Source organism: Drosophila ficusphila, unplaced genomic scaffold (genome assembly GCF_018152265.1).
Source record: "Drosophila ficusphila isolate 14025-0441.05 unplaced genomic scaffold, ASM1815226v1 contig_106, whole genome shotgun sequence".
Classification (NCBI taxonomy): Eukaryota; Metazoa; Arthropoda; class Insecta; order Diptera; family Drosophilidae; genus Drosophila; species Drosophila ficusphila.
In genome coordinates, this window is record NW_025063993.1 from 13,236,947 (window position 1) to 13,249,284 (window position 12,338).

General features: G+C 38.5%; 1 long non-coding RNA gene across 1 annotated transcript in view; it reads right to left on the minus strand.

The window, feature by feature from the left end:
• LOC108089732 overlaps window positions 1–12,338 on the minus strand; it is a 43,505-nt gene that overhangs the window by 12,154 nt on the left and 19,013 nt on the right. Inside the window, exon 2 of the long non-coding RNA XR_001771299.2 lies at window positions 8,782–8,816. This is a non-coding gene — a long non-coding RNA (uncharacterized LOC108089732). The remainder of the gene's footprint in view (window positions 1–8,781; window positions 8,817–12,338) is intronic.

The window sequence follows — 12,338 nt, forward strand, 5'->3', positions numbered from 1 at the left end:
CAGGAATTGAGTAATAGCACTATCGATTCAATTTCTATTTCAAGATATTTCAAACTTAAATTTCACTTAAGAAACAATTAATGTTTTAATCAAATGTTATTAGGCTTTTAAAACTTTAACTATCAAACCAAACTTAAAATATCATTAGCTTAAAATTAGCTACTACCTAAATTTTATTTCATCGCATTTAAAACGCAAATTTAATTGTCTGAATATTAATCACCGACCATAAATTAAATTGCCGTTTTCAACAAATATAATTTCATTACCAATAATTTACTTTTTACGGGCATTTCAGGTTGAAACTGCAGAATTGTTAATATTTTTTCTGTATAATCAATAGGTGACTGTCCCTTTTAATTAAGTTTATCACTTGACTGGGCCTTTCATTAAATGAGCCAGTACTCGCTCATTAAATTAAAGCAGCCACAACAGTGCAGCATAATTAACTATGCAAGCAAAAACTATGTACAATTAAATTAAGCCAAGCTTTTTTGCTACTGTTGCAGTTGATGATGTTGATGTTGCAGTTGGGCTTATCAGGCCATGCATCGCCTGTTGCAGGTTGCTGTTTGCTGGTTTGAAGTTGCAGGTTGCAGGTTGCTGGTTGCTGGTTGCTGTTTGCCAATTGCAGGTATTTCCTGTCAGTGAGATTTTGCATAAATAATTTTTGATAATCAAAGTTTGCGACGGCCACATAAATTTAATTAGCGGCATATGTTGCATTTAATTAAGCAGTAAGCTCGCTGACTTAGTGCGTCTAACTTTTGCTGTTGGCGGTGGTGCTTTAATTAAAATTCACACGATGTGAAGTGCTCATTTCGTAGGCCAACTGCGTGCCTCGGTTCGTTTGCCATTATTGCAACGCTCTCGTATTTGTATTTTTTTTTTGTATTTTTTTTTTCCTGCCTCCCCTTCATGATTTTGTTGCGGCTGCATTATTATTATAATTTTTCGCTGTTGCTTTGTATTTTATTTTTGTTTTCCTTTTATTTTGCCTCCTTGTCGGTTTGCATTGCATTGGATTGCATAAGCAGCCTGTTGCTGCCGTTTTTCTAATGCAAACTCATATATGCGGCATGCATAATTAGCAGCCTCTCACAGATACACTCGCATTTGAATTTTCATTTTTATTCATATTACCAACAATAAATCCGTAATGAAAAGTAGGGGAAAACGCATACGATTCAGCCCTCTCGCTCTCTTCTCGCTTTAATGAGCCATTAAGCTTTAGATTTCTGTGTTTAGATACGGCCCACTGTGGCTGAGAATACGCGCTGCCCATTTCCTCGTATCGAATTAAGTTATTAGTAATGCTTCGGCTGGAAAACTGTGTGCCAGCGCATAGAAATATTCTCGCTGATACCGAGAAAATTCGTTGGGAAATATGGATCAGATATGGAGATACAGTTAGGGGAAACTATGTGCCAAGCATCTGAACGGGAAAATATATTGCGATTCGATCGGAAAGATACATTTTTATACAATTAGGTTTTATTGTGCTCTAGGTGCGTTTTGCTTTGGAATTTACTGGAAAGTCTTCACTTGCTATTAAATCGAAAACGAGATACGAGCTAGTTCTTAAAGAGTTCTGTAATAGCATTTGTTCCTATAAAAATCAATTAATTTGTATTGATATATCACAATGACTTTGCCATATGTAATTCCCTAAGCAAATATATTTACCTATCCACCAAATTCACTTTCCCGCTTGTCATTCGGCCAACTGACAGCCATTTAATCCAAAGCAATCAGGCCGACAGCCCAGAGAACTTCATTAAATATTTCGCCACAATTACGGCCGGCAAAAAAAAAAAAAAAAAAACAAAAATGTGGCAAATATTTTAGCGCTTGATTTTGAACTGTCAAAGTTTGTTTATTCCCTTCACACCCATTCTGGCTCTCTTTGTTTGCTTTTAGTTAATTTTAGGTCGAAAACTATGTTGCATGTGAAGATATCTGTCCAAACAGGGACCAGAAAAATAATAATAAAATAATCAGCAACAAAACATGAATAGTATTACAAATACCAGTTAGACAAAGTAAACAAACGCGGGGAGGCGGTGAAAAAAATACCGGGCAGACGGTCTGACGACAACCGACATGTGAGTGTAAAAAGTATCTGTGTGAGCTGCTCTGCTCTGCGCATGTGATTGTGAGTGTGAGTGCGAGTGTGGGTATCTGTGAAAGTCATGCAAACTAACTGTCAGACTGATAGATAGACGTTCTGAACCAGAGCAGCAGCAGCGATAGCGATAGGGAGAGGTGCTGAGAGGGCACTTTCAGACAACAGACAAACAAATAATAATAAAATAATAATTGTTTGTCAACATTCGTTTAGCATGTGGTCTGGTCTCCGGCCCATACGAATATGTACACCGGAAAAACAGATCTGCGATGGAAAGTTGTTGACTTGAGATGAATTTATGTGTTGATAATAATTATCAGATAATCAGAAACGTGTTTAATTCACATAATATTATTATAACTGGGTTAAACATGCTTACTGTTATCTAGAAGATATGGGTTTATTTCTCTCAGTGACCGTTAAAAAAAAAACCGAAAGAAAAAAAGTAAGAGAACTGAACTGAGCATGTGGAAAAAAGGGGTGTAGTTGTTACAATTGACAATTGTCTGCATTTTGGCATGAAATGTCATATATATAGAGTTGAGGTAGATGGCATGGTTTCCATTTAAACTGCGTTTTGTGGTCGGGAAAAAAGGTGAATGCCACATGGAATGGGCACTGGACGTGCAATCGTCATGTTGGAAATTTCAGTTTCAACTGGCAGTCAGCACGTCATTTGCTTATTCAATTTCATGACACATGAATGAACGAATGTTGCGTGTACCTCGAATACCTAGAATAATCATTCTCCCACCAGCGACACAAAAACGAATGCGACACCAGCAACTCTGCGATAATTGATGATAAATGTTGTATAATTTGACAAACCCAGCTAACAGAAAAGTATACCTACTACTGTATAACGCAGTGAGGCCAAGAATGGTATAAAGAAAAAGTGTAGTGCCACCGGCAATTATCGCTTAAAAAGCATTTCCAAATTATTACACCACCAAACGGAAATTCTAACACAAAATAGCCAAGAAATGGTATGACAGGAAGAATTATGATAATAATATGCAGTTTAAATATTTCGCCTCGGCCTCTTAGATGGATGGGCGTGGCAGCCGCGTAATGATGGGAATAATATGCATATGGAATATGGGATTGGTGGCGCCTACAGTGCGGTTCAAGTACATAAGATGACCTAACGTTTAAGTCATAAATGAAAATATATATTTACCAGTCATTCCAATCATCTTAATAACGAGACATTATCAAAAAATTTATTTAATACCAAAACATTTAATATAATCGGTTCGTGAAGTTCCAATAATCAAACGAATTGCTGAAATGTTAGTAATTATTTTCATAATTTTTGATGAATCCTATAAATTCGACATTCACTGTACCATTATGACAAAAAATGCTTTGGTCAGTTGGGTCACTTGACCTGTTTTAAGCAGGGGTTAGGGTGTGGCAGTCGTGCCTACCTTCTATCAATGAGCTATTATTAAAATTACGCATACGCCATGTTCCATTGATTCATTTCGCTTCGGTGCTTATTTTCTTTTATTTTATATCGCAATTTATAAATAACTTTTAAGGCAAGAAACGAGCGCAGAATGAAAGAGAGTGTCGATGAGTAATTGCCTCATAAAAATTATGTGGAAATTAAATTTTAGTGTTTCTTTTTTCCTAGACATTGCATCTCTTTTGCTCCCCAGATCGGTGGCCATATCATTCTGTGTATTTTGTTTCTGCCTCCGTCTTTCCACACACACTGTTCTTGGTGGCTATTTTTAAAAGTTGAAACCGAAAATATTGAAATATGAATGCAGTCACTGCATCTCGCTCCCCATTTTCCACCGTGCTTCGCCAGGCACTTGTCGTCCATTCCACCTGCCAAAAAATTTATGAAAAAGCCCCACAGCCCGCCTGACACTTTTAGCCCTAACCGCCTATATTCCCCGATTCCCTAAGTGCACTAGAAAAAAATGTGGAAGAATAATGTTTTGAATTTTTTTGATATTAGTTTCACTCCATTTGATAATTACAGTTGCTCTATCTGCTTTTATAATAAAACAACAATTTTCTACGTTATGTGAGGAAAATCAAATTCAAGTGATCAATTATCGATTTCTCCTTATGACTCATTTTTTTCTCTCTCTGCACCCGTGCTGATATTTTTGGCCGCCTTCAAAGTCGTCCGCGTGTTACGTATTAAAATTAGTATGCAACATTTTTGTTTCCAATGAGGGCCTGTGCGAGAAAGAGAGAGGGAGAGCGCGAGCGGTACAGAAGTTCATGTTGCGCTTTCCCCCTTTTCGCCCACCGCCGCCACAAACTTTCCCGGTTTCGTACCGCTTGCGTTTATTTCTGAAGTGTTGAAAATAAACCGTAAATAATCGCGTCGCTCGGTCGGGCAGCTTTACAATCAATTCAGTTGCACACACGTCCGTCTATATATATACCGATGGATATGAGTATGCACGGCTATATGCGCCTTCATAAGTGTCTGTGTTTATATTTATAACAAGTTGCTTGCACCCGTCCAACGGAGCAGAAGCAAAAAAAAAAAAAAAATAAAAAAAAAGATCCAAAAATAAAAATAAAATAAAGCAGAAGCAGCGGCAGCAGCGAGGCAACAAATTTAAAAATTATTGGTAATAAAAATCCACCTTCACTACCCCCTCGCGTTTATGCATCGTAAAATCGGAATATTAAATATATGTTTTGAGTGCGCCGTGCTTTTGTGTGACTTTAAATATTTAAAAATGAATTATATAAATATGCATAAGTTGGCGTCTCAGTGATCACAAATCTGACATTTAGGTGCCCCGCCTCCACTCGTTATTTTCTCAGCAGGAGGTGCTGTTGACCCCCCAATATGGTCCAAATGAGTAACCCAAAGATGGGTTTTATATTCATGCAATTAGCTTTTTATTAGCCTGCTTAATGTGGTCAAAATATGAGTATTGGAGATTTTTTTGAGAGGATTTCAGGTGCCAGATGCTAACACTGATTGCTACTAATGAGGGTTATAAACTTTTGGGGAATATCATAGATTTTTATGTGCATTTTGAATTTTAAACATAAAAATGCACAAAAATATCGTTTTGTTTTCGTTCAGTTTTTAAGAACAATGGAAACCTAATTTTAAGGCATCAACACCTCAGGTTTTCTTTGTTATTTAAATAAGAAGCGTTTAAGAACAGTTTAATTAAATCGGAATATATGGCTCATTAATATTTTAATAGTTCTAAAATATATTCGCTTTTCTCTATTTATTTTTAAAACCAGTAGTTAACTTTTGCTTTCGTTCAACCGGCAACTTTAGGTTTCCTGCAATATGTAAAAGTATTTTTTCAATTTCCCATGTTTGGCTTTCGCTTTTACAGAATTCAATTGGGCGTTCGGCAAACAGATGGGCAGCTTACAAAGAAACGTGGAACAAGTCCCACAATCTAGCCCTCTCCTCTGGCCAGTTGGCCAGTTTTCTGGTTGGGCATTCTGTTCTGTTCTGTTCTGTTTTTTTTTTTTATGACAAATTGTCACGAGTGCATTGATGCAAAAAACTTAAATGAAGCGACATGCTGTTGAAATGTCCGAACCGCCTTTTGGCCCTAGACATTGCATGGGCTGCAGATACGGATACAGAGATACGGGGCCGACGACTATACCATAGTGTTGCGTGCACTTGCAGATACTCGAGCTGAGCTGTGTGTTTTGTATCTGTATCTTTCGACTGGTGCTCGTCATATCAACAAGAGCACAACAATGCGAACGGGTCTGCTGTGGTGTGATGTGTGTTTGGGAGCGGGATCTGAAAACTAATATGGGCTGGAGGACATTACCCAGAAGTGACTAAGCCCGCAGCATGGCCTAATATCCCCGCCCTCCTCGCCGGCCCCCCCTTTTTTTGTGAAAAAGTCTGGGACATGCTCTCGGATTACAGGGCCAGAAGCAATTGAAAACTGAGCTTGACAGTCTCTCGTTCTCTGCTGTGTTTTATTTTCGGTTTGTGAATTGCCCAAAAAACGAGAAGAAATTGAACTTGGGTTTGTTCGGAGCACTGAAAAAAAATATACAGTAAATTTAAAATTATTTCCATGAAAAAGTAGTACTCTGATTTAAAAGAAAAAACTTGATAGTGATAGTATTAAAAAACATAAACAATTTATCAACAGCAAAAATGACCATTTGAGGTCGACAAAAAACCTCTTTTCTGTTCAAACCAACAATAAAATTGTTTTTTCTTTGGCAACACAATATAGCTTTTCAATTTTCGAATTATTTACATTTTTTTCTGTGCTTGTGCCCCCCAGCTGAATGTATTTTTTCGGTTATTTGGGGTTTTGTTATAGCTGCTTACCGTTAGAACGGAGTCTGGCTTTGTCTGGGCATTTGTGGGTCTTCCTGGAAGCGTAAGCAATATGCTCGAAAGGGTTTTGTTTTATTTTGTTTTATTTTCTTTGGTTTTTGTTGTTTTTTTTTTGGATGTGGGGTGGAGGGAGAAGTAATCGACGGAGTGGGAGCAGTAGCGCAATTAATTGTGCAACCAGAAATGGCAACAAACGAAGCGAACTCTTTGTTGCAATAATTCAATTAGCACTCTTTCGGTTTTGTTTCGTTTCATAAATGTATTAGCTGGATCTGTAATTTCCCCCACGCTCGCTCTTTCTTTATTTTTTTAATTAATGTGCAGTTATCATGCAACGCGATTAACAGAGTCGAGTGCTGCTGCCGTTGCCGCTGCCACTGCCGCTGCGGTAATTGCAACTTGTTTGTTATTTGTAGTCCAAGTCAGCAGTCAGCAGCAGTCAGCAGTCGCCTGTCACTGACTCTGTTCTTGTTGTTGTTATCTGCCAGGAATGCTAATTATAAGATTAGCGCCGTGGCCCAATCTATGCTCCCCGCTCGTATGGCATACATATATTATTTGTAAGTGTGCACTGCTATACTGTATACTGTATGCTGTATGTGTATTTATTTCCCGGCTTTTACCCGCTGGTGTGTAGTGTTTGTATCTGGGTGTCTGCCTATCTCCGTATCTTTGTATCTTCATCTGCGGCACTTCGGTGATAGCGAACACGCACATGACACTTGACAATGTCGCTGGAGGATTCTGGCGGTGATTGTTGCCGAAGGTTGTTCGCGGTGTGGGTTTTCTTGTTCCAGCTCCCCATTTTCTAAGATTTATTTCGCTTTTAGTCGTGGCTCCGTGCTATTTATCATTTGGGGTTATTACATGTTGTTATTAAGAGAAAGGCTTTTGTTCATTGTTGTTGAACTTGTTAAAAATGTTCATGCATTCTTGGTTTGCTATGATATGTTCCGCTTGGTTCTAATAAGTCTTGGGATTTAATTGTTTAAGCTATTACTATTATCATAGGGTTGTTGGATTCTTTTGGCTTATCAAATCTGCGTTTTGTATGATTTTAACATTACTGATTTCAAATTATTGTTTGTGGTTCAATGTTTCAAATTCCGGACTTCGTCTTAACCTTTCGTTGTGGCTCAAAAAGTTTCCCATCAATCCCATGCAGGCTAGACCACAGCTCAAAATTCGTATGCGGTTAATCATAATAATAATATTTTCTAGAATTCTTGGCTTGGCAATTGTTTTTGTTTTGCGTTTTGTGTGTATGCCTTTTTGTTATCAGCATCAGTTGGCCGTTCGCTCCTCAGCTCCACATCATCAGCAGTTGAGGCCGCAAAAACTATGCATCAGGCATATGCATTCCCATCATGTATTCACTGCAGGGACGCAGATACAGATACTTATACTCGTGGACTCGTTTGTATCCGAGGGAATGTGCCGGGCTGCCTCGGCTGCTCTCCCTGTTTCGTATCTGTCGTGTGCATCTCTTGAACTATCAATTTAAATGTCAGTTTAAATTGTAGAATTTTTCATTTCGTGGACTTCGTGCATGAAAACTATAAAAATGTTTTCATTGTTTTTTCTTTGCCTCTCTCTTTGTGTTTTGAGAACTTGCTTAGAGAAGGTTTAGGAACAAAACAGGGCCACAAGGTGTGCTTATGTACAGCGGGGGTTAAATTGTAGCTGGGATAATTCCAATGCATGATGGAAAGTCATTAAAATGTGTACTTATAAAATATTTGAGAAATTTGCATGCATAAAAAAATGTTTTTGAGAAAAAAAAGTAGTTCTATACCATAGTCGTTTACTTAATTAAACTATATTTGATATTTCTTGTTATATATAAACATTTTTACTGTTTAAATATTTTCTAAAATAATTGTATTTTTTGAAGAGAATTTTTAGTTAAAAATTGGAAATCCCTATTTGGTTAAGCCCTGCTGTTCCTGCCCATATGTGTATGGCTATAAAGATGTTTTGGCGATATGCTTTGCGCCCAGAGACTCAAAGACCGAGACTTGCAGCCTGGTTCTGATTCAACTGCGAGACTCCTACTTCAGCTCCAGCTCCAGCTCCAACTTCGACTTTGGCTCTTTTCGTGTGTGACTTGTTTTAGATTTCTGCTCGGAATGGGAGGGAGGGAGCTGGGGGCTGCCTTTCAGCATTTGACAGCAGCTGTCAAAAAACGAAACTTGAAAGCGAACCGACCTCGGGGGCCCAAAAGACTGAGCCCTCAGATCCAAAGTAAAAGTTGCAATATGTTTGTTTTGTTTCGTAAGTTTCTGCCTGGCCTTTTTTGGCCAAGTTTCTCTGTTCGTTGTTGTTTGCTTACCTTTTGGGGCCCCAGAAGTCGTTGTGATTTTCCCCCTGTAAATAGAAGAAAAGGGGAGAAGACATTTGTTAGGAATTTCTGAATACAATGTTTTTTCTCTTTCGTTGTGGGTTGGGGGGTAAAACTTAATTTCTACTCTTTAACGAGATACATCTAGTGTGAATGGACACATCTATCAAACGAAACAAATAATTTTTATCGGGCTCCAACCACTTGGAAATTTTTCGAACAAATCGAAAACATTTGCCCGACAGACATGGCCCATTAATTTCACATCTCATCTCTCGACAAAAGAGGAGTTTGTCTTGAATTTATGAGGCAACAATCTGGTTTCCATTGCGACGATAATTATAATTCAGCTTTGTTTTGCCAATTTTAATATCTGACACTAATTGCTGCCACCGTTTTTGGCTCGAATCGATGCGATAATTGGTTGTGACTGGCCATCAATGGCCCGAATTAACTTGTTTACAATTAAAGTGTCATTAAGTCATTATCTATTGTGCGAAGTCTTGTTTCCCCGTTTCTCATTTGTTATTGTTATTGGTTCTCTTTGTTTTCGTATTGTTTTTTTTTTTTGGCAATTTTGCAATGCGCCCTTGACACGAGACGGGGTTTTAGGGTCCTGAATTCGGGGTTCTCTTCAAGAGTGCCAAAGTCAACATGGGTTGGGCTCGCAACTCTCGTGTGTCGAAAGTCGAAAGCAACCCCTGTCTTCTGTTGTTGCCATTTCAAATTGCCAATTATCGATGAATTTGCAAAAACACAAACAGACAGCCGAAAGGGGCGCGGCTGTTTTGCAGCTTAAGCGGCTCTGTGTCTCTTTCTCCATATCACTTCCAATTCCAATTCCCTTTCCCTTTTCGCCTTTTCTCCTTTCACAATCCCCAGGTCCTGTCAATATTCTGCTAGTTCATTTTTATTTTCGCATTAGGGTTGGGTCTTCCTCTGCTGTTTGTGTGCTGAATTATGCAAATCAAATGGCACATATCGATGTCGGTTGCAATATTATTGCTGCAATTCAGCAGTTTAACCCCCTTTCAAAATGCAATCAACGTTTTCTGAGCGATTCGAGGAGGGGCTGCCTAGCTGTCCATTCTGTTCAAGGAAAGCAAACAGAAAAGTTGCAATAAATCCTGCAAAAGGATTACGGCTTGATTTAGTGAATTTCAAATTGAATTTCGATGACAGGTTTTCTTTGTGGTGTTTTTATTGCCATTTCTTTTTAAAATCTTTTCGTATCTTATTGAAAGAATTATTGGCAAATGCAATAAAATTTGAATACACAAATAATTGTTTGCCTTTGTTTAATATTTTTCCCAACCCCAAAGACTTTAAAGTGTCCCAAGTTATTCAAATGTATTTATCCATTTTTGGGTTATTTATTTTGCTTGTTTTGCTCCGAATTTCCATAAAGATTTTCCCATGTTTGTTTTTTAGGTCAAAAACCGTTAGAAAACCGTGAAAAATATGTTTTGCCCTCGTCCTATTTAATCTCTCCCTTGGCTCCTCAACCGATTCTGAAATCGGAGACCAACGGCAGCTGGTTGAACTGCGATACCGCCACGCCCTAAGATTTACATATGACTGCGCCTGTCAATTGCCATTAAGCAGCCAGCTAAACTTTGGAGAAGAAATCAGAGGAATATAAAAAAATCGGTTTTCTTAATAGACTTTTTTTTTATAGATTTTTCTCGGGGACTTGAAAGGGCGGCGCGGCGAATCGAATTGAATGGAAATGAAAGGAAACCCTGAGCAAACTCCGGGCAAGTCCTTTCGCTTCTGAAGAAAAGAGTAAGAATTAATTCAGCAGTAAATACAATTTAGAGGTATAGGGAGGGATTGGAATGAGAGCTGCGGCTGCTGCTATTTAACATTCAAATTACAAATCCTTTTTTTATGACGACCAACGAAGGGTTCGAGCAGAACAAATCGTTTTTTCTTCCAAAAACCCTCCGCTCCTCATTGACTTCAGCCGCTCGAGCTGATGTCAGCATCATCATCATCATCTTCATCATCATCCAAATGATGAGGAACCCCTTGTCCTGAATCCTTGTCTGTATTTGGGATGCAACTCATTTGAATATATATCTCTGTGCGTATCTTTCGAGTCTTGCGAATGCGTGAGAAAATTGTCAGCATATTGATTCGATGATTATCAACAGTTATGCGCATATTTAATTGTCCTGTCCCCGCGGAATCTATTTGAATTTGTTGCATTTGCATTTAGCATGCGCAGTTTGAGCTAAGTTGAAGTGCAAATATGCAACGAGAGGCTGAGTTTTGTTTAAATATTTGAACAGCTTTCGGTTGATTGACAGGCCGCAAGTTTTCACTCAGGCAGATGTTTCCTTTGCCGGAATTTGGTTTATTTTCGGGTTCACCTCCTCTGATTAGATGCGTAATTAGGCGAGGCGCGGTTTTGTAGTCTCTGCTTTTGCGACCTCTAAAAAGGATCAAATGGACGCTCTGCACATGCTGCTATCTAATTTTCTTTTTGGCCCCACACTCGAATTGCCTTTCTCCGCATTTCGCTGGGCTTTCGGCCGCTTTTTCTCACCCGCTGGGCGTTTTTGGCACCAAACAAATTGGGGAGTTGCTCTCCATGCGGAGAAATGCCAACATGATGAATGTCGTCCCACTAGAACGCTACAAAACATTGGAAACCTCAGCGCGGGGCACTTAAAAAAATATGTGTATATAGTTTTTGATTTTCCTAATATATTTGCAGTTTAAGAAAAAAGTTGATAATGTAAGAAATATTTATTCGTCAGAAGGTGGTTCCTTTTTTATAAATATTTAAATATTTCTTGATCTTAAGGTAATTTAAAAATACTTTTTATGTGAAGATATTTTTTATTTTCTTGAACGTAGAATAAAAGGAACCTATTAATTTCTGAAGTGTCCTTTTCACTTTTTATTTTTGTTCTAAGAAAATGTCGATATATTTTTTTTCAGTGCTTAACTAAAATTCCTAAGCCAGACCGAAAGTTTCCCGTTCGGCTGCTTGTGGCATGTTTGCTTGTTTGGCTCTTTTAGCCCCGGCATTAATCAGTCGGTGGTGCGTCTGACATTGTCAGAGAAAGGAGAGAAATAGAGAAGTAGACACGCGGGGAAGCGGAGGAAAGTGGCGGGGGAAGCGGAGAGCGGAAGGGTGCACGTCGGAGGGATCTACTTATTATTTCACTGTAATTAATAAAGATTAAACGTTGTGACACGGCTAGACCGACTAGAAGGCTCCCTCCTGCGGGATCGGGGGAAAACTCTCTGCCGGCTCTGCTCTGTAATTTGCAGCATTTTCTCGTTAGTATTTGCCCGATTTGCTCTGCTCGTGACAGTTGCCATATTTAAGCGAATAACAAGCGGCCCAAGATTAATGGCCAGAAGTCTGCTCAAGTTATAAGGAATACATTAAAACAAACCCACCAAAGTTTAAAGTTTCTAAAAAACGGTTTTTTCCATTTCATAAAAAAATTTGCCCACGACCATAAATATCGTCCGATCCCATTAAAGCAACATAAAATCGTATTATGTCGATCATAAATTCTCAGTTGAGA